The 19,882-nt window shown below is 50.9% G+C and overlaps 1 protein-coding gene across 3 annotated transcripts in view; it reads left to right on the plus strand.

Moving 5' to 3' along the window:
- The window catches only part of GNG4 (G protein subunit gamma 4), a 100,571-nt gene that overhangs the window by 46,753 nt on the left and 33,936 nt on the right, over nucleotides 1-19,882 (plus strand). For 2 of the 3 annotated variants that reach the window (XM_054660529.2, XM_009441703.5), the window contains exon 2: nucleotides 8,728-8,839. The gene's annotated coding sequence lies outside the window, so the exon portion shown is untranslated. Of the gene's footprint in view, nucleotides 1-8,727; nucleotides 8,840-15,141; nucleotides 15,240-19,882 lie in introns of those variants that run through there. The other variant, XM_009441704.4, reaches the window with a different exon arrangement.

The following is a 19,882-nucleotide window of genomic DNA, read 5'->3' on the forward strand; positions in this document are numbered from 1 at the left end:
TGGACTTCCAGCCTCCGGAGCTGTGAGAGAATAAATTTTTGTTGCTTAGAACCACACGGTTTGTAGTAATTTGTTCCCGGAGCTCTAGGAAGCTGAGACGTGGCCCAGCCACGCCATCGCTCAACTACCTTTTCGTCCCCCATGTGGTGATCTGCCCACTTCAGTAGAGCTGCGATAGACTCGAATGACAATGAATTCATTCTAGACTGTAAGGTTTATAGACTGTACAAACACGCCAGACACAGGTTTGTGTTCCTCCATACGTGCCGGTCAACACCGTGGTCCAGTTTGAGTAACTTGAATAACCCAGCAGTCAGAAAGAATTAACATCGCAGTCAGTGAGGGCTGATGTAAAAGCCTCAGGCCACGAGTAGACTTCTAACATCTTCTCCTGTTGATTAAGAGTTTTGATTTCTACCTGCAAGGCCGAAGCAATGGTCCGGGAGTGTCTGGGTGGCCAGTTAGGTGAGGGAGTGGATAGCGTGAAGGGTCCCACGGAAGGTGGATCTAGTTTCTCTTTCTGTTGTTTATTCTGCACTAATTTGTCAAATACATTACAACCCATGCCCTGCCCAAAGCTTCGAATCCCTGGACTTGTTTAGCATCTGTGTGATTAGGTGTTATTAGATCAGCTGGATGCTATCAGGCACTCAAGATGTAAGTTGAGTAATTGAGACCCATACTGTAAAATGTATCAAGCTTGCCTATCACAGTACTTAATTTGCAAAGTGGTTGAAGTCGGAGTGGGGAAGAGTCATCACCTTGCGAGGGGGACGGTGTTCCTACTGCAAACGTAGAGCCCTGGGTGTCTGGGTGGGAGGGCACCTCATTCCCTGCACTCCCTTCAGGGGTCAGGACATTCAGCTCCAGCCTAGGATGACTGAGAAACAGCAGAATTGGTCATGTGGTGCTAAAATGCCACCTTACACATCCATGTGTACAGATAGAAAGGCTGCGCCCTTTGCTGCCACAGCAATTATGACGTCCAGGTGAATTAGGACTTCCCCTGCCTTTTATTATTATTATTATTATTATTGCGATAGAGTCTTGCTCTGTTGTCCAGGCTGGAGTGCAAGTGGCACAATCTCTGCTCACTGCAACCTCCACCTCCCAGACTCATGCGATTCTCCTGCCTTAGCCTCCCGAGTAGCTGGGACTTCAGGCACCTGCCAACACACCTGGCTAATTTTTGTATTTTTAGTAAAGACAGGGTTTCACTATGTTGGCCAGGCTGATCTGGAACTCCTGACTTCAATTGATTTGCCCACCTCCCAAAGTGCTGGGATTACGGGTGTGAGCAACCGCACCTGGCCCTCCCCTCCCTTTTAGATCCCTGTGTGGAAGCAAACGTGACCTCTATTCTTGAGGGAATGCCAAGATGTCAACTCAGTTAGTGAAATTCTTGTGACAATTCAAAGCCAATTTTTCTTACAGCTGAAAGGGGGGAATCTTAATGCTCACAATGAACGCTAGGAGAACCCAGCCTGAATGTTGGTGCAAAAGCAGTGCTATCTGGTGAGCCTAGCATCTAACAGAATTTTAGGGTAAAATGTTAGACCCTAGAAATAAACACAGTTTCACTAGGTGGAATCCTTGTTAGACCTGAGTGCCTCATTGTATTGAGTTTCCCAAATACAAGCTCTTAAATGAGTACTTTTGTCTCAGGTTTAAAAGCATTTTCAAGGCAGCCATCCAGTATACTAACCTCTGTTGAAATACTGTATCGGTTAGTGAGATGCAAAGCTGCTGTGACAAAGAGACACAGAAACACGGTGACTTAAAGAGTGTGGAAATGTATTTCACTTTCTCATATGAGCCCAGAAGTAAGAAGCCAGGCTAACGGGGCCGCTCAGCTCCAGGGGGAATTTGGGGACATGGGCTCTTTCCGTTTTGTTTCTCTCTCGTCCCCCAGGACTGTGCTTGTCAGATTCTCTTGAGCATCAGAACCACCTGGAGGCCTTGTTAAGCCCTTTCCCACGCCCAGAGCTGCTTTTTTGTTGTTGTTACTGAGATCGGGTCTCGCTCTGTGGACCAGGCTGGAGTGCAATGGCGCGATCTCAGCTCACTGCAACCTCCGCCTCCTGGGTTCAAGTGATTCTCCTGCCTCAGCCTCTTCAGTAGCTGGAATTATAGGCACCTGCCACCATGCCTGGCTAATTTTTGTATTTTTAGTAGAGACAGGGTTTCACTATGTTGGCCAGGCTGGTCTCAAACTTCTGACCTCAGGTGACCCACCCGCCTCGGCCTCCCAAAGTGCTGGGATTACAGGCGTGAGCCACCGTGCCTGGCCCCAGAGCTTCTATTTGGTAGGTCTGAGTGGGCCCAAGCATTTGCATTTCTGACACGTTCCCAGGGGACATTGATGCCTCCGGTCCAGGGACCACACCTGGAGGCACCACTCAGGCCACTGTCCTCGCCTGCCCTTGTTGAACTTAAGCTGTGGACACATCCACGTGTGATGGGAAAGAGCTCAGAGGTCCCCAAATGATATCTGAAAGCCCAGGCCTGGAAGCGGCACCCATCATTTCCACTCATTCATCGTCGGCATCTCCATTGGCAAGACGTGAGTCATAAAGCCACATGTAGCTGCAAGCGACCCTGGGGAATATCTATCCAGGGGCCACCTGCCCTGTCACCATGACATTCCTGTGAGAGGAAGGGGAGCATGGATTCTGTGGACAGCCAGCCCACATACACCCATGACAATATGATCATTGCTTATTTATACATCTCTCCCTCAGCACCTGAGCTCTTTGAGGGCGGGCAAGTCTCATTCCATCTTACGGCTTCAGAATCTATCATAGAAAGCAATGTAGATGCTAAAGTCCAGGTCAAGTTCTTTGGTTATACACTGAGAGCCGGGCGCCTCCCTCATAAGAATATTCATCAATCAGCATGGTGATTCCAGCAGTCCATGGCGCCCCTCACCAGACAGTAAGCTCTGTGAGAGCAGAGACCTCACACCTGTGCCTCAAAGCCGAGCACCACTAGGGGGCTCCTCTTTTAGATGATTTAATTAATTCTAGTAGCCACGTCTTTCATCCATTGCTTGGAATGTATTTCAGATGTCAGCCCACCAGCCTATCCCGTACCCTAACAAGGGGTTTTAGACACCTTCCCTGTATCATCACTATTTCTCAAAGTAAGGAAGTTGTTGGAGCCATCAGTACATCTGCATGACTCTGGGTCATTACCCTTCACAACCCAGAGTTAATTTAGCTCCATTTAAGAACTGAAACAGCATGGGGAATTAAAGTCTCTGTTGAAGCCTCAGTTTATTCTTTCATGCATACCAGAGTCACGTTCATAGGGACTGGCTACGGCGTGCCCACCCTATCTTGGCAATGGGGGCACAGAAGCTAAAAATAACAAGGCCTCTGCCCTTGAGGGGCTCCCAGTTAGCTCATGGCCAGCCAGTGGGCCTTCCCACTACCTCACAATGAAACACAGCAATTTGTTCAAAGATGAATATATTTTCTTCTTTTGAGAGGGAAGAAAAGCTTTTGAAAACATCATGGTAAAATTTAGTGCTATTAAAAAGCAGCTTTCAGCCAGGAGTGGTGGCTCATGCCTGTAATCCCAGTGCTTTGGGATGCCAAGGTGGGAGGATCCTTTGAGCCAGGAGTTCAAAACCAGCCTGGGCAATACAGTGAGATCCTGTCTGTACAAAAAGTTTAAAAATTAGCTACTCCAGATGCTGAGGTTGGAGGATCACTTGAGCCCAGGAGATTAAGGCTGCAGTGAGCTATGATTGCACCACTGCACTCCAGCCTGGCTGACACAGCAAGACCCTCTCTCTTACACACACACACACATACACACACACACACACACAAAAGCCAGGCGCCATGGCTCATGCCTGTAATCCCAACACTTTGGGAGGCCAAGGTGGGCAGATCACTTGAGGTCAGGGGTTCAAGACCAGCCTGGCCAATATGTTGAAACTCCATATCCACTAAAAATATAAAAATTAGCTGGGCATGGTGGCACATGCCTGTAATCCCAGCTACTCGAATGACTGAGGCAGGACAATTTCTTGAACCCAGGAGGTGGAGGTTGTGGTGTGCCAAGATCGTGCCACTGTACTCCAGCCTGGGCGACAGAGTGAGACTCTGCCTGTCTAAAAAAAAAAAAAAAAAAAGCTTTCTTCCGCAACCAGATAAAGGAATCCAGTCAAGAGCTAAATTCCCATCAGCTCCAACAATCTGTGTTATTTTGAGAAATAGCAATGATACAGGGAAGGTGTCTAAAATCACTTCCTGGGGTAGGCTGGTGGGTTGACATCTGAAATACATTTCAAGCGTTGGATGGAAGATGCTATGCAAATGCCAGGAGGACAAGGAGAAATTGATAGTGTCTTTTCTGATGTGTGGCCTCTCAAAGAGCTTCTAGAGTTAGTAAGTTATCTAAAAGAGGAATCTAAAAAGCTGATGGGGCTGTGAATAACATTAAGGGTCAGGAGAACAGCAACTCTGCTGTCCACATCTGTTATGACTGACCCACGTGTCTTCAGCCAGGCTCTTCATCTTGGACCCTGCATAAGGCAGGACTGGGCCCTGCTGGTCTAGCTCAGAACTTTTCAAACTCTAACGTAAACCTGAATCACCTGGGTTAAAACGCAGATTCGGCTGGGTGCAATGCCTCACACATGTAACCCCAGCACTTTGGGAGGCCAAGGTGGGCGGATCACTTGAGGTCAGAGTTTGTTATCAGCCTGGCCAACATGGTGAAACCCCGTCTCTACTAAAAATGCAAAAATTAGCCAGGTGTGTTGGCTCGCGCCTGTAATCCCAGCTACTCGGGAGGCTGAGACAGGAGACTCACTTGAACCTGGGAGGCGGCGGTTGCAGTGAACCAAGATCGCGTCACTGCACTCCAGCCTAGGCAACAAAGCGAGACTGTCTCAAAAAAAAAAAAAAAAAAAAAAACCGAAAAACAAACAACAACAACAAAAAAACCCGCAGATTTGACTTCGTAGGTTTGGGTAGGACCTGAGATTCTGCATTGCTAACGAGCTCCAGGGGATACTGAAGCTGATGTCTCCCACCAGGCTGTGAGTAGCAGCATGCAGCCTCCCCGAGGTCCCAGCCAGTCCTGTTGAGTGAGAGCTTGAGATACGGGTTTCATGACATACACACCAAAGTGTGGGACGCTCCAGCTAGATGCAGACTTGAGCAGTGTGTCTCAAACGCGGCTGCACATTAAAAGCACCTGGGAAGGCCGGGTGTGGTGGCTCACGCCTGTAATCCCAGCACTTTGGGAGGCCAAGGCAGGCGGATCACTTGAGGTCAGGGGTTCAAGACCAGCCTGACCAACATGGTGAAACCCCATCTCTACTAAAAATACAAAAATTAAGCTAGGCATGGTGGCATGCACCTGTAATCCCAGGTACTTGGGAGGCTGAGGCAGGAGAGTCACTTGAACCTGGGAGTCGAAGGTTGCAGTGAGCCGAGATCACACCACTGCACTCCAGCCTGGGCAACAGAGTGAGCCTGTCTCAAAAAAAAAAAAAAAATCACCTGGGAAGCTTCAACCTCCACTGATGCCTCAGTCCTCCCCCAGAGATTGTGGCTTAAAGGGCCTGGGGTTTGACTTGGGCATCAAGATCTTTATTTTTTTAATTTTATATTTTTGGGGTTTTTTGAGAAAGGGTCTCTGTTGCCCAGGCTGGAGTGCAGTAGCATGATTACAGCTCACTGCAGCCTCAAAATTCCAGGCTCAGGCGATCCTCCTGCCTCAGCCTCCTGAATAGCTGGGATCACAGGCGTGTGCCACCACACCCAGATAATTTTTAAATTTTTTGTAGAGATGGGGTCTTACTGTGCTGCCCAGGCTGGTCTTGAACTCCTGGGCTCAAACAATCCTCCGCTGCAGATTCCCAAAGCACTGGGATTACAGACATGAGTCACTGCACCCAGCTGGAATCGGGATCCTTAAAAGTCCCCCTAGTGGTTCAGATGTACAGCAAAGTCTGAGAAGCTCTGGTTGCCTATAGAGCAGTGGTTTTATCATAATCTCCAAGAGAGCTAAGACAGAACTCTAAGGTCATGGAGGTGGGTAGAGCAGGGCCTTAGTCTCCGTACATTCCCAGAGGATTCTGATCCCAACCAAATTTGGGGAACCGATGGTAGAGAACAGCTTCCCCACAGTGGGCTGGGGAGTGTAGTGTGCAACCTACAGGTACAGCCTTGATCCAGCACCTCAGCCCTCTGGGTGGGGTCTTGGGTAGCCAGAGTCAGGGAAGCCAGTTGCCTCAGTGGTTCTGTTTTCCCCAGAATGTGGTGGAAAAGTAGAAGAAGCACTGTTATATTAAAATACAAAACCAACTCCGGGTGCAGTGGTTCACGCCTGTAATCCCAGCACTTTGGGAGGTGAGTGGATCACCTGAGGTCAGGAGTTCAAGATTAGCCTGGCCAACATGGTGAAACCCTGTCTCTACAAAAATAGAAAAAAAAATTAGCCAGGTGTGGTGGTGGGCACCTGTAATCCCACCTACTTGGGAGGCTGAGGCAGGAGAATCACTTGAATCTGGGAGGTAGAGTTTGCAGTGAGCTGAGATCGCACCATTGCACTCCAGCCTGGGCTACAGAGTGAGACTCCATCTGAAAAAAATACACACACACACACACACACACACACACACACACACACACACAGAGCAAACAAATTAAAACAAAAAAAACCTAAAACATAAAGCATTCCTGGATCTCTGTCAGAGCTCTTTACAAGATCATGAGTCCCATTCATAAGAGCTCCATCCTCATGACTTAACCACCTCTCAGAGGTCCCACCTCCTAACAGCATCACCTTGGGGCTTTGGATTTCAATATAGGAATTTGGGGGGGTAGGGGGGACATAAACATTCTGACCATAGCACAGGCTGAGAAAAATGCACCAAGCACAACTTCAAACCATCTCCCCTGAAGTTGAGGCCAAAATGAATTTGGATTCCATTTTAGCCAGGGGAGCAAACAGGTCTGTCAGCTTATTCTTGTCGTGCTTTTAGCTTTGCTCCAAGTTCATTAGGATGCCTCGGAGATGGATGCCGTAGGGCAGAGCATTCGGAAAACCCTTGGGGAATGAACTCATTACCCCAGAGTCAGCCATCCTGGAGAGACTGTCCTGGAGAAGTCACAGTTACGGAGGATGGCTGCAAAGGGGAGGCGAACAGGGCTATGAGTCTTGAATGGGCTGTAAGAAACCTTTCAAAGGCCAGGCACAGTGGCTCATGGCTGTAATCCCAGCACTTTGGGAGGCCGTAGGTGGGAGGATCCCTTGAGCCTAGGAGTTCAAGACCAGCCTGGGCAACATAGTGAAACTCCGTCTCTACAAAATAAAAAAAAAAAAAGTAAAAATTAGCCAGGCATGGTAGTGGACGCCTGTAGTCCCAGCTACACAGGAGGCTCAGGTGGCAGGCTCGTTTGAGCCCAGTTCAAGGCTACAGTGAGCCGTGATTTTTCCACTGCACTCCAGCCTGGGCAACGAAGCGAGACCCTATCTCAAAAAATAAATATTAAAAAAAAAGAGCTTTCGAGTCGTCTGATCTCTTCTATGCTAAATGTCCTTTGGTTGAAATCAAATTTCTAATGCATGTAAGTATATTATACATCAATAGGCTAACCATAGTTATCTCTGGGAAAAGGCATTATCACTGGTCTTTATTTTCTTTGTTGTAATTTTCTTTATCTGCACATTTTTTAATAATAGGTGGTTTTTTGTTTTGTTTTGTTTTTTGCTCTTGTTGCCCAGGCATGATCTTGGCTCACCGCAACCTCTGCCTCTCGGGTTCAAATGATTCTCCCACCTCAGCTTCCCAACTAGCTAGGATTACAGGCATGTGCCACCACGCCTGGCTAATTTTGTATTTTTTGTAGAGACAGGGTTTCTCCATATTTGTCAGGCTGGTCTTGAACTTCCCACCTCAGTTGATCTGCCCACCTCGGCCTCCCAAAATGCTGGGATTACAGGCATAAGCCCCTGCGCCCGGCCAGGGGTGTGTGTGTGTGTGTGTGTGTGTGTGTGTGTGTGTGTGTTTTGTTTGTTTGTTTTTGTTTTGTTTTTGTTTTTGAGACAGAGTCTCGCTCTGTCACCCAGGCTGGAGTGCAGTGGAGCGATCTCGGCTCACCGCAAGCTCCGCCACCCGGGTTCACACTATTCTCCTGCCTCAGCCTCCCAAGTAGCTGGGACTACAGGCGCCCACCATCACGCCTGGCTAATTTTTTGTATTTTTAGTGGAGACGGGGTTTCACCCAGTTAGCCAAGATGGTCTCGATCTCCTGACCTCATGATCCGCCCGCCTCGGCCTCCCAAAGTGCTGGGATTACAGGCATGAGCCACCGCGCCCGGCCCCAAGTGTACATTTTTATAAGAAGAAAACACGTGACCTGTTTCCATTTGGCATAGGTTTGGCTGGAGCTGGGGCTCCTTGTGTTGGGGGGCAGAGCGACTGGGCATGAAGGTTTGCAGGGTCCAGGGGAGCAGTCTGGTGAGGCCCGGGGTGGCCTGTGGCCCTGAAGTTGTTTCCAGTCTGCTCTGGGTCAGATCTGAGGGTTCTCTGTCTGCCTCGAGCTCCCCATCTCCCCAAGGTCTGATATGGAGTCCCCAGGCTTTTGGGGAAGGCTGCTGAGCTTGAGGAGAGGGGAACCATGGGACAGGGTGGATGGGGACTCTGGGAGCAATGCCAGGGAGTCCCCACACCTCTAGACATGTCTCTGGTTGTGCTTTCAGGTGACCTCAAAGCAGAAGCTCTGAATTCACCTCTCATCTGACGACTGACAGCTGCTGCCACCGCCAGCCTCTGTCCTTTGCCCAGGCCTGTCACACGGCTGCCTCTCAGCAGGTAAGGAGAGTGACTTACCCTGTGTAGGGGCAGGAGGACAGCAGGTGTCTTCGCCAGGGGCATGTGTGTGGGCCGGGGTGAGACTCAGTTCTCAGGATCCTTGATGGTGGCCAGGTCCTCACAGCATCATTTTCTTCTAGCAATCATCACTGTCCTGTCCCCTTCTCCCACCCTCCACGGCAGACACGGGGCCCTTAGAAACCTTTTGCCACCTCCTGTCATCCCCTATGTGAATGGATGTGCACCTGTTGGGGGAGCAGGGGAGGAGAACTGAGCCATCCCCGAGGGCTGCTGGGCCTTGGCTGGGGAACTGTGCTGTGTGCTTCCCTGTGGGAAAAGAGATGCTATTGCAGTGAGCTTCCTTGTTCAGCAAGGATGAAAGGAGGTCCACCACTCACTTCCTCCCCACGCTCAGTTTAAGCTGCTGGGTCCCTTCAGGCTCAGGGATAGCTGTGAGAGGTGACAGCGTGCTGGCAACCCTCACAGCCCTTGCTCGCTCTCGGCGCCTCCTCTGCCTGGGCTCCCACTTTGGCAGCACTTGAGGAGCCCTTCAGCCCTCTGCTGCACTGTGGGAGCCCCCTTCCTGGGCTGGCCAAGGCCGGAGCTGGCTCCCTCAGCTTGCAGGGAGGTGTGGAGGGAGAGGCATGGGCGGGAACTGGGGCTGCGCACTGTGCTTGCGGACCAGTGTGAGTTCTGGGTGGGCGTGGGTTTAGGCCCCGCACCGGGAGCGGCCGGCCCACAAGCCCCGGGCAGTGAGGGGCTTAGCACCTGGGCCAGCAGCTGCTGTGCTCAACTTCTCACCAGGCCTTAGCTGCCTCCCTGCGGGGCAGGGCTCGGGACCTGCAGCCCACCATGCCTGAGCCTCCCCACCACCATGGGCTCCTGCACGGCCTGAGCCTCCCGGACAATCACCGCCCCCTGCTCCACGGCGCCCAGTCCCATGGACCACCCAAGGGCTGAGGAGTGTGGGCGCATGGCACGGGACTGGCAGGCAGCTCCACCTGCGGCCCCAGATGGGATCCACTAGGTGAAGCCAGCTGGGCTCCTGAGTCTGGTGGGGACTTGGAGAAACTTTATGTCTAGCTAAGGGATTGTAAATACACCAATCGGCACTCTGTATCTAGCTCAAGGTTTGTAAGCACACCAGTCAGCACCCTGTGTCTAGCTCAGGGTTTGCAGGGTTTGTGAATGCATCAATCGACACTCTGTATCTAGCTACGCTGGTGGGGACTTGGAGAACCTTTGTGTGGACACTCTGTATCTAGCTAATCTAGTGGGGACGTGGAGAACTTTTGTGTCTAGCTCAGGGATTGTAAACGCACCAATCAGCACCCTGTCAAAACGGACCAATCAGCTCTCTGTAAAACAGACCAATCAGCTCTCTGTAAAATGGACCATTCAGCAGGAGGTAGGTGGGGCCAGATTAGAGAATAAAAGCAGGCTGCCCGCACCAGCTGGGGTAATCTGCTTGGGTCCCCATCCACGGTGTGGAGGCTTTGTTCTTTTGCTCTTTGCAGCAAATTCTGCTGCTGCTTACTCTGGGCCCCCACTGCCTTTATGAGCTGTAACACTCACCGCGAAGGTCTGCGGCTTCACTCCTGAAGCCAGCGAGACCACAAACCCACCGGGAGGAAGGAACAACTCCAGACGCGCCACCTTAAGAGCTGTAACACTCACCGTGAAGCTCTGCAGCTTCACTCCTGAGCCAGCGAGACCATGAACCCACCAGAAGTAAGAAACTCCGAACATATCCGAACATCAGCAGTAGCAAACTCCGGACACGCCGCCTTTAAGAATTGAGAACTGTAACACTCACGGCGCGGGTCCGCAGCTTCATTCTTGAAGTTGGTGAGACCAAGAACCCACCAATTCCGGACACAGCTGTCTTTTGGGCATTGTCCGGAAGGCCGGCTGTAGTCTGCCTCCAGATACTTACCAACTGCTCATGGACAGAAGTCGTAGTTGGGGAGGATGGCTGCAAAGGCACAATGACATTTGGCTTCCAGAAATTCGAAGTACTGTGCCCTGAGTCAGGTCAGGTCAGAAGCACTGGGGATGGAACCGCCTTGCATTGGTCTCCCAGCCCCAACTTTGTATTTACTGAGTTGTGTGCTGCAAGATGCAGCCCATCCGAATTTTACAGAGCATGGTCGGATGCAGGCACTCATGCCTGAAATTCCAGCACTTTGGGAGGTCATGACGGGTGGATGACCTGAGGTCAGGAGTTCAAGATCAGCCTGGCCAACATGGTGAAACCCCATCTCTACTAAAAATACAAAAATTAGCCGGGCGTAGTGGTATGCACCTGTAATCCCAACTACTCAGGAGGCTGAGGCAGGAGAATCGCTTGAACCTGGGAGGTGGATGTTGCAGTGAGCAGAGATTGCACCACTGCACTCCCAGCCTGGGTAAAAGAGCAAGACTCCATCTCAAAAAAAAAAAAAAAAAAAGTGTTACAGAGCAAACCGGGGTCTGCTTGCCCAGCGTGGTAAGACCAGATATCCACACCGAGGTTTTGCAGTGGAAGAAAGGAGGGTGTTTAATTGCTGGACACCAAGCAAGGAGGACCCGGCGGCTCATGCTCAAATCCTGACCAGTAGCTTGCAGGTAAGGGTTTTTAAAGTCGGGGGTACATTTCAGGAAAGAAGTTACAGGTAAGATTGTAAAATCGACACATGGTGGTTGCACAGTGGTTTTGACCGAAAAGGGCGGCTATCTTCAAGCCAGGGCTTACAGGTCGTGGATGGATTTAAAGATCTTCTGATTTGCAATCACTTAAGGAAAAGAAGCTTTGTTTAAAATGTTGGGGTCAGCAAAAAAATGTTAGCTCTGGCTTGTGGGCAGGACTCCCTCCAGGACCCTCAGGAAGAAATTTATTTATTTATTTAGAGATAAGAGTCTCATTCTGTCACCCAGGCTGGAGTGCAGTGGTGTGATCTTGGCTCACTGCAACCTGTGCCTCACAGGCTCAAGCAATTCTCCTGCCTCAGCTTCCTGAGTAGCTGGGATTACAGGCACGTGCCACCATGCCTGGCTAATTTTTTTTGTATTTTTAGTAAAGATGGGGTTTCACCATGTTGGCCAGGCTGGCCTCGAACTCCTGATCTCAAGTGATCCACCTGCCTCGGCCTCCCAAAGTGCTGGGATTACAAGTGTGAGTCACTGTACCCGGCCCAGGAAGAAACTTAGAACCAAAAGCGGCGGTCAGAGTTGAGTCCTCAGTTCCCCCTCATCTGAGGTCTTTGTGCCAGCTGATTCATTCCGTAGGGGGCCGGGTTTCTGAAAAACAACTCAGAGACATATGTTAAGATGTTATCTTTAGTTTCTATAGGGAAACCAAACATCTCGTAATTCTAGCTTCCTTGGCTATTGTTTTAAGCTACTATTACCTTCTTGCTTATCAAGTCACTTATTTACTTCTCAGGGCTAACTTGTTGCTAGCTTGGAATTTCCCTTGAAGGAACTCAAGATTTTCCTTTATTTCCCTGCTGAGGGTCTCACAGACCCCTACAACGGGTTCTCTGCTGCATCTCAAGAAACCCCCGGTGCGACCTATGTGCATAAGCACATTCCTGTATACCTGGGAAGAAAGAGCTGTGTGAGCACGTGGCCCCAGGTGCCACCCCTAAGCAAATGGTCCCTTTTCCCCCTTGCCTCATCTTCTGGAAAGCCGAGAGCCCAGTCAGTGTTGCCGGTAGCCAGTGTGCGTGTGGAGATTTGTTGCAGCTCCTCTCTGTCCCTACTTCCGTTTTTCTTCTTGGGTCCAGGTGGGATGTGCAGATGCATGAATGTCTGTGCAGGGAGACATACCTGAGTCCCCATGGAAGTACATACAGCATCCAGACAGTCTCAGAAAGGCAGGGGCGTTATTCAGGTGGAGCCTAAAGGGTACCTGGCCAGGTAGGGGAAGCAGGACCTCCAAAACCTTCTTATAGGGCTCTATCTTCAAAGCATGTGGTTGTCTTGAGCGCCATTGGCAAAAACCATTACCTTTTCCCCCACCAGGGATTTCCTGCGTTTTTTGCCCACCTCAGGGAAGGGGCTCCCTCCTGACATCTCACTCCCAGGTTAAGCAAGGTTAGGATCACCCAGGGGATGAGTCTGTTCCAGGAGAGCAGGACAGACCAAGTGTGGGGGATGAAATCCTAAGCGCCACTAGACCAAGGTGGGTAATGAGCCGGGAGCAGTGGCAGAGCAGTGCTTCCTTCCACTCCTGCTGAGGAGCTCTGGGAAATTATGTTATCTAACCTCCTTGAATATATTTCCTTATCTGAAAAATAAGAGGATTGGAACCGGACCTCCATGTTCCCCTGCAATACCAACAGTCAGTGATTCAGAGCCTTGCTACTCAAAGTGTGGTCCGTGGACCAGCAGCCTCACGAAGCTCGTTAGAAGCGCAGGATCTCAGCCCCTACCCCAGAGCCACTCGATCAAAATCTGCATTTTAAAATCCTCAGGTGATTCATATGCACGTTAAAATTCAAAAAGGACTAGTTGAGACAGCCCCTAAGGTACATGAGACACCCTATGTGTCCCATGCAAGGTAATTTGGTGGACACTAAGGAATCACGAAGTAGAAGCGGCTCACAGCCAGCAGTGGTGCTCTGCCTTTGGTACGGGCCAGAATCAGCCTGGGAGATTGTAAAATACGGACGTCCAGGTGTGCAGGGCCACAGTGCTGGGAGAAGCCAGAGCGGCCCCTTGGAGAGAGAAAACACAAACACGCACACATGAAATCGCTTAAGGATCACTCCAGGCAACAAGAGTGACTGTCCTGGACACAATCAGGGTGAGCCGAGGGCAGCAGAGCAGAGACCGTGGAGCAGGCCTGTTTACCCAGTGCTCCCGAAAGATGGCTTTTCATCCTTACATTAGAATCTCTTCCTTTAGTTACTGAGGGGCCTCTCATGGGAATCTGTGGTTACCTCTCCACCTTCTTTTTTTTTTCAGACAGTCTCACTCTGTCACCCAGGCTGGAGTGCAGTGGCGCAATCTTGGCTCACTGCAACCTCTGCCTTCCAGGTTCAAGCAATTCTCCTGTCTCAGCCTCCCAAGTAGCTGGGACTACAGGCACCCACCACCATGCCTGGCTAATTTTTGTATTTTTAGTAAAGAGGGGATTTCACCATATTGGTCAGGCTGGTCTCAAACTCCTAACCTCAGGTGATCCACCCACCTCGGCCTCCCAAAGTGCTGGAATTACAGGCATGAGCCACCACACCCAGCCTCTCCACCTCCTTAAGCAAGAATGCAGAAGATTGCAGGGAGGGAAGACTGTTGATGTTGTTGCTTGTTTTAAGATGGTCAGGTGCAAATTGCATAAATATATTTGCATATTCTGAGGAGGAAAAGCGCCAGAGACGTGGACATTACAGGATGGAGGGGTGAGTGTAGGGCAGATCCCTTGGGGAGGGGAGCGGTCTACTGACCTGTGAAGTGTTAGCCTTGGCTGAGAAGATGCCTTCAGCTGCAAGTGACAGATGACCCAACAAATATGGCCTGAACCATGAGGAGTACATTATCTCATTTCAAGGATCGGAATAGACTTCCAAGGACCCACCCAGCTCAAGGATCCAGGTCATTTTCTCCACTAGCCTAGTGACCGTGTCCTTGGTTGATTCCCCAGTGGTTTTATGGCTCTGGCAGCCGCAAACACAACTCAAGGTGGCCAAAGACAGTTTTCTCCCCTTGTTCCTCCGTCGGGGAGGAAAACCCTCCCTATGAGTCCCTGCAGATTTCCCCTGGTGTCCCAACGTGACAAGGTCACGTTGTCAGGTTCACAACTATACCAAATGCCCTGCTTGGGGTCAGGTTCCAGCCCATGCTGAGGTTCGAGGGGGAGTGGGTGGATGGGCAGGTAGCCAAAGGAACACTCCTGGGGCCATAAGCAGGTGAAATGTAGTTTTACTCAGCAGGTCTCTCATCAGCAGCTGACTCACACCAGCTCTCTCACACTGTCCACCTTGACTCGGCTGTCTGCTCTGGCTTTGTGGCTCCTCTCAGCAGCCAGCTCCCACACATAGCTGCATGGCCGACTCTCCCCTGCCTTCAGGGTCAGCAGCTTAACTCTTTCTCTCTCTGGGCACGAGCTGAACCATGCTGTGCCCTGGCTCCCCCTGTCTGCCTGCAAAATGGACAGCTTTGGCTCTTTCTCTGGGCGCCAGCGTGCCTGTACAGTGTCAGCAGGGCAATAATAGCTTTTACAAACAATAGTGGCTTAGAGCCAAATGATGAGCCTTCCGATGTTATGGCTATATGGCTGTGATGACAAGTGGAGTTATACGCCTGCGCTCTAAACTTGCTGAGTCACTCTGGATGTTTACCTCAGCCTATCCTTGACCAAAGCACAGCCATGTTCCTGACACACGTGCTCTGGCCTTACAGCAAGGGAGGCAAGAAAGTGAGTATGCCATTGTCAGCCCCTGGGGAGGAAGGAGGGCCCTGCCGGCAGGGCAGCAAGTCGGGAGCAGCTGTGGGTGGCGTCCTACAGGCTCTGCTGTGGAGGAAGAGCTGCTGCCCTGAGTGGAGGCAAGGATCGATGTGGGTGTGGAGTGGAGTAGGTGGGGTGGGGAACATTAAGGAAAGTTCTCTCCTAATGGCCATTCTGTGTAGACAGAGGGGCTGAGGTCCTCTGCTGAGGAGGAAAGGTCAGAGGTGATGAGGAAGTGATGGAGACTGGAAGAAGAGGATGAAGGGAGGGGGAGATGATTTGGGGCAAGGAGTCCTATTGCCAGGTAGCTCTGAGGGCCTCGCAGAGGCTGGATTGTGGATGTCTGATGGGCAGAGTTTAGTGGGGGGGGTCTCTCCAGCAGCGCTGAGCAGCCCCTCAGTGAGTGTGGAGAGGGGAGGAGTTGGGTCCATACCGAAGCAGGTTGTAGGGACAGAGGAAAGGGCCAGAGAAGCAGACGGCTCTTGGGAGACAGTGGTGGTAGTTGGGTCATGCTGTTGAGGCTAAGTATGGAGCCAGGGGAGGAGGAAGCAGCAGAGAAGGGGCTGAGGGAGAGGCTGGGGTCCGAGAGCACAGCCCCCGCTGGGGGCCAGGTCCAGGGGCCTCGGCTGTGGGTGGCAGACATGGGCTGGAGGGTGGACACACATGGAGGGCCTGAAAGGGAGGCCATGGAGGGATGGAACCCCCAGAGGGTCACCCACCCGCTTATTTTATCTCCTGGACACAAGGAAAGCACAGTGCGCTGGTGGGACCTTCCCACAGGAAGCCTCCAGCCAGAACTCTCCTCTGTGGAAAGGGTAGGGTGTGTGGAAAACGAGCCCTTGTTGAACAGCAGAAGAATGAGGAAGGGCTGAGGGATCAGGGCCGTCTAAACAGCGCCTGGGAGGGAGAGAGGCGGGCGCAGCTGCAGGGGCCTGACGGGACTGAGAGTCGGCTCTGCTGCTTCCCCCGGTAACGTTAGCTGTTCCCTCCCCGCCACATGACCCACCTGTGCACATGTGCACACATCCTCAAGGACTCATACGCACACTCACACTTATACCCACACACTCACACACTCACACTCCAGACACACACACCCCCCACACACACACTCCATACACTTACACATTCACCCCACATGCTCAGACATGTCTGTATTCACACACACCCTTACCCTCACACACACCCCCACCCCACACACTCCCACACTCACCCCCACCCTAAACCGTGACCCACACCCACACACACCCTCACACACAGACACCCAACACTCTCACGCACATCCCCAGTCACACACACCCAACACCCTCCCACATTCACACCCACACCACACCCTGACACACACCCGCACACCCACGCTCACACATCCACCCCACACACTCACACACCCCACCCCACACCCTCCCACACTCACACCCCACCCTACACCCTCCCACACTCACACTCCCACCCCACACCCTCCCACACACACCCCCACACCCTCCCACACTCATGCTCACCCCCACCCCACACCCTCCCACTCACACTCACCCCCACACCCTCCCACACTCACACTCACCCCCACACCCTCCCACACTCATGCTCACCCCCACACCCTCCCACACTCATGCTCACCCCCACCCCACACCCTCCCACACTCACCCCCACACCCTCCCACACTCATGCTCACCCCCACCCCACACCCTCCCACACTCACACTCACCCCCACCCCACACCCTCCCACACTCTCACCCCACACCCTCTCACGCTCACCCCACCCCACACTCTCCCACACTCACACCCCCACCCCACACCCTCCCACACTCATGCTCACCCCCACCCCACACCCTGACACACACCCACACACACCCACACTCTCACACATCCACCCCACATTCACACACCCCACCCCATGCCCTCCCACACTCACGCTCACCGCCACCCCATACCCTCCCACACTCACAACCCCAACCCACACCCTGACACACACCCACAACACACCCACCTCACATTCACACACCCCCACCCCCTCATCCACACTTTCTCACACACACCCCCACCCTATACCCTCACACACGCTCACCCACCCTCATACACACACTCACCCCCACCCCTCACACATGCTCACACACACACTCTCTCACACACACACCCACCCCGACCCTCATACATGCTCACACACAGCCCTAACCCTCACACACACTCACCCCAACCCACACGCTCACATACACTGTCATCACACACACCCCACACCCACACTCACCCACAGCCTCACACATACTTTCTGTCACACACACCCCCACACTCTCACACGCTCACCCCCACCCCACACTTTCACACACTCCTGCTCACCACAGACTCCCTCACACACAGTGCAGAGCCCTCCCCTCCTCCCTTTGCCCTGCTCCATGTCCTCTTGGCTTCACCCCTGCTGATCCCAAACTCTACCTCCTCCTCCCCTGAACCTCCCCCAACTCCTAAATGCCCAAGTCAAAGATAAGGGGCGAGAGGGATGGAGTCTAGAATGGGGAGAGCAGGATCAAGATTTGAAGGCAGTCACTGTAGGGTCTGTAGTAGGCTGTTTTGTGTGGCTGTAAAGGAATACTTGACACTAGGTAATTTCTAAAGGAAAGAGGTTGAATTGGCTTATGGTCCTGCAGGTGGTACAGGAAGCATGGCAGCCAGCATCTGTTCCTGGTGAGGCCTCAGGAAGCTTCCACTCATGCAGAAGGTGAAGGGGGAGCCATACTATCACATAGCAAGAGTTGGGAGCAAGAGAGACAGCAGGAAGGCGACACACACTTTTAAACAACCAGGTCTTGTATGAACTCAGAGTGACTTTCACTCATCACCAAAGGGTGGCGCTGAGCCCTTCCTGAGGGATCTGGCCCCATGACCCAGTACCTCCCACCAGGACCCACCTCCCACATTGGGAATCACATTTCATCATGAGATTTGGAGGGAACAAACATCCAAATCACATCAGGGTCCTTTTTTCATTGCATCATCTGGGAAGGGTTGGGAACTAGACTGTGTCTCCTCCCTCATTTTGTGTAGACACACAGCAACGCAGACACACATCAGCACACACACACACAGACTGGCACAAGGCCTTCACGAGCAGGCACGTGGGCACACACAGACACACCCAAGGACACACCAACACGTGCAGGAACGCGTGCACAGTTCTGCAGAGTGGGGGGTGAAGGGGATGTTCCTTGGATTTCAAAGCTCCCAACTTGTCGTGATTCTCCTTCCCTTGTTGTTGAGTTAAAGTTCCAAACTAAGATAAGGACACACATCTATTAAACTCTGATTTGGGTGGCTGATCTGTCTTCTAACAAGAATATTTTACTTTTCAAAAATTGCCTTTGGACAAATGTAGTTGCCATTATGCCTTTCTGGGCCAGAGAATTAGTTCATATGTGATAAAACCCACAGAGGGAGTGGGTCCCATACACTAACCTACTGGCCAAATAGAAAATTTCTTAAAAATTCTAAATGTTTTGTATGAAGCAAGTATAACATTGATATTTAAACCAGGTGAAGGTAGCATTAAATGACTTAATTTATTAAGAATAGTACTGAATTCCAAAATTACTTAAGAATCTTGATGCAAAAATTATCAAAATGTTACCTTATAGAATTTGGTAATATATCACAAAAGTAAATATGCATTTACCTTTGACCCAGTAATTCCAGAAATGTACCTTGAAGACACACCCCCACAATAATATGAGAATATGTAAATGCCCGTAAATATATGGATTGAAAAATATACAGTATATCCACACAGTGGAGTATTGTAGTATGTAGTTCTAAGAAAGAATGAGTATGATCTTTTTTGCATATCAATGAACTAATATGTGGTGCTTTCTAAAATGTATTGTTAAATATAAAAACAAAGTTCAAAAGCACACACACGTTATCTTTTTGTGTAAGAAAGAAGGAGAAATAAGAAAACATATATGTAACTGCTTACTTTCTAAGAAAATAAACACAGGACCAGCCTGGGAAACATAGGCCCGCCCAGTCTCTACAAAAAAAATTTTTTTAATTAGCCAGGCATGGCGGCACACACCTGTAGTCTCAGCTACTCAGGAGGCTGAGGCAGGAGGATCGCTTGAGCCCAGGAGTTTGAGGCTGCAGTGAGCTGTGATTGCGCCACTGCATTACAGCTTGGATGACAGAGACCCTATCTCAAAAAGAAGGAAGGAAGAAGGGAAGGGGAAGGAAAGGAAAGGAAAGGAAAAGGAAAAAGAAGCATAGGAAAGAATAGTCTGGAGTCCAACGTGATGGGAAGGAAGGAAGACCGGAGGGAGGGAGGAAGGGAAGGAGGGAGGGAAGGAAGGAAGGAGAAAAAAGAAGCATAGGAAAGAATAGACTGGAGTCCAGTGTGATTGGTTGCCCATAGGAGGTAGGTGGGAGGGGAGAAAAGGATTGGAATGGGCAGTGAAAGTGACACTTGTGTGAATATCAATTTGCATCATTTTAACTTTGAAAGTATGGTTGCTGCTTTACATACTCAATTAAATTAATACAATAAAGTCCAACAGTTGTGAGGTGGGAAAAAAACCTAAAACTGAAATAAAATATAAACAGAAGCAGACGAATAAAAGATGGTGGCCAGGGCC

The sequence above is a fragment of the Pan troglodytes genome, chromosome 1 (assembly GCF_028858775.2).
Source record: "Pan troglodytes isolate AG18354 chromosome 1, NHGRI_mPanTro3-v2.0_pri, whole genome shotgun sequence".
In the NCBI taxonomy this organism is placed as follows: Eukaryota; Metazoa; Chordata; class Mammalia; order Primates; family Hominidae; genus Pan; species Pan troglodytes.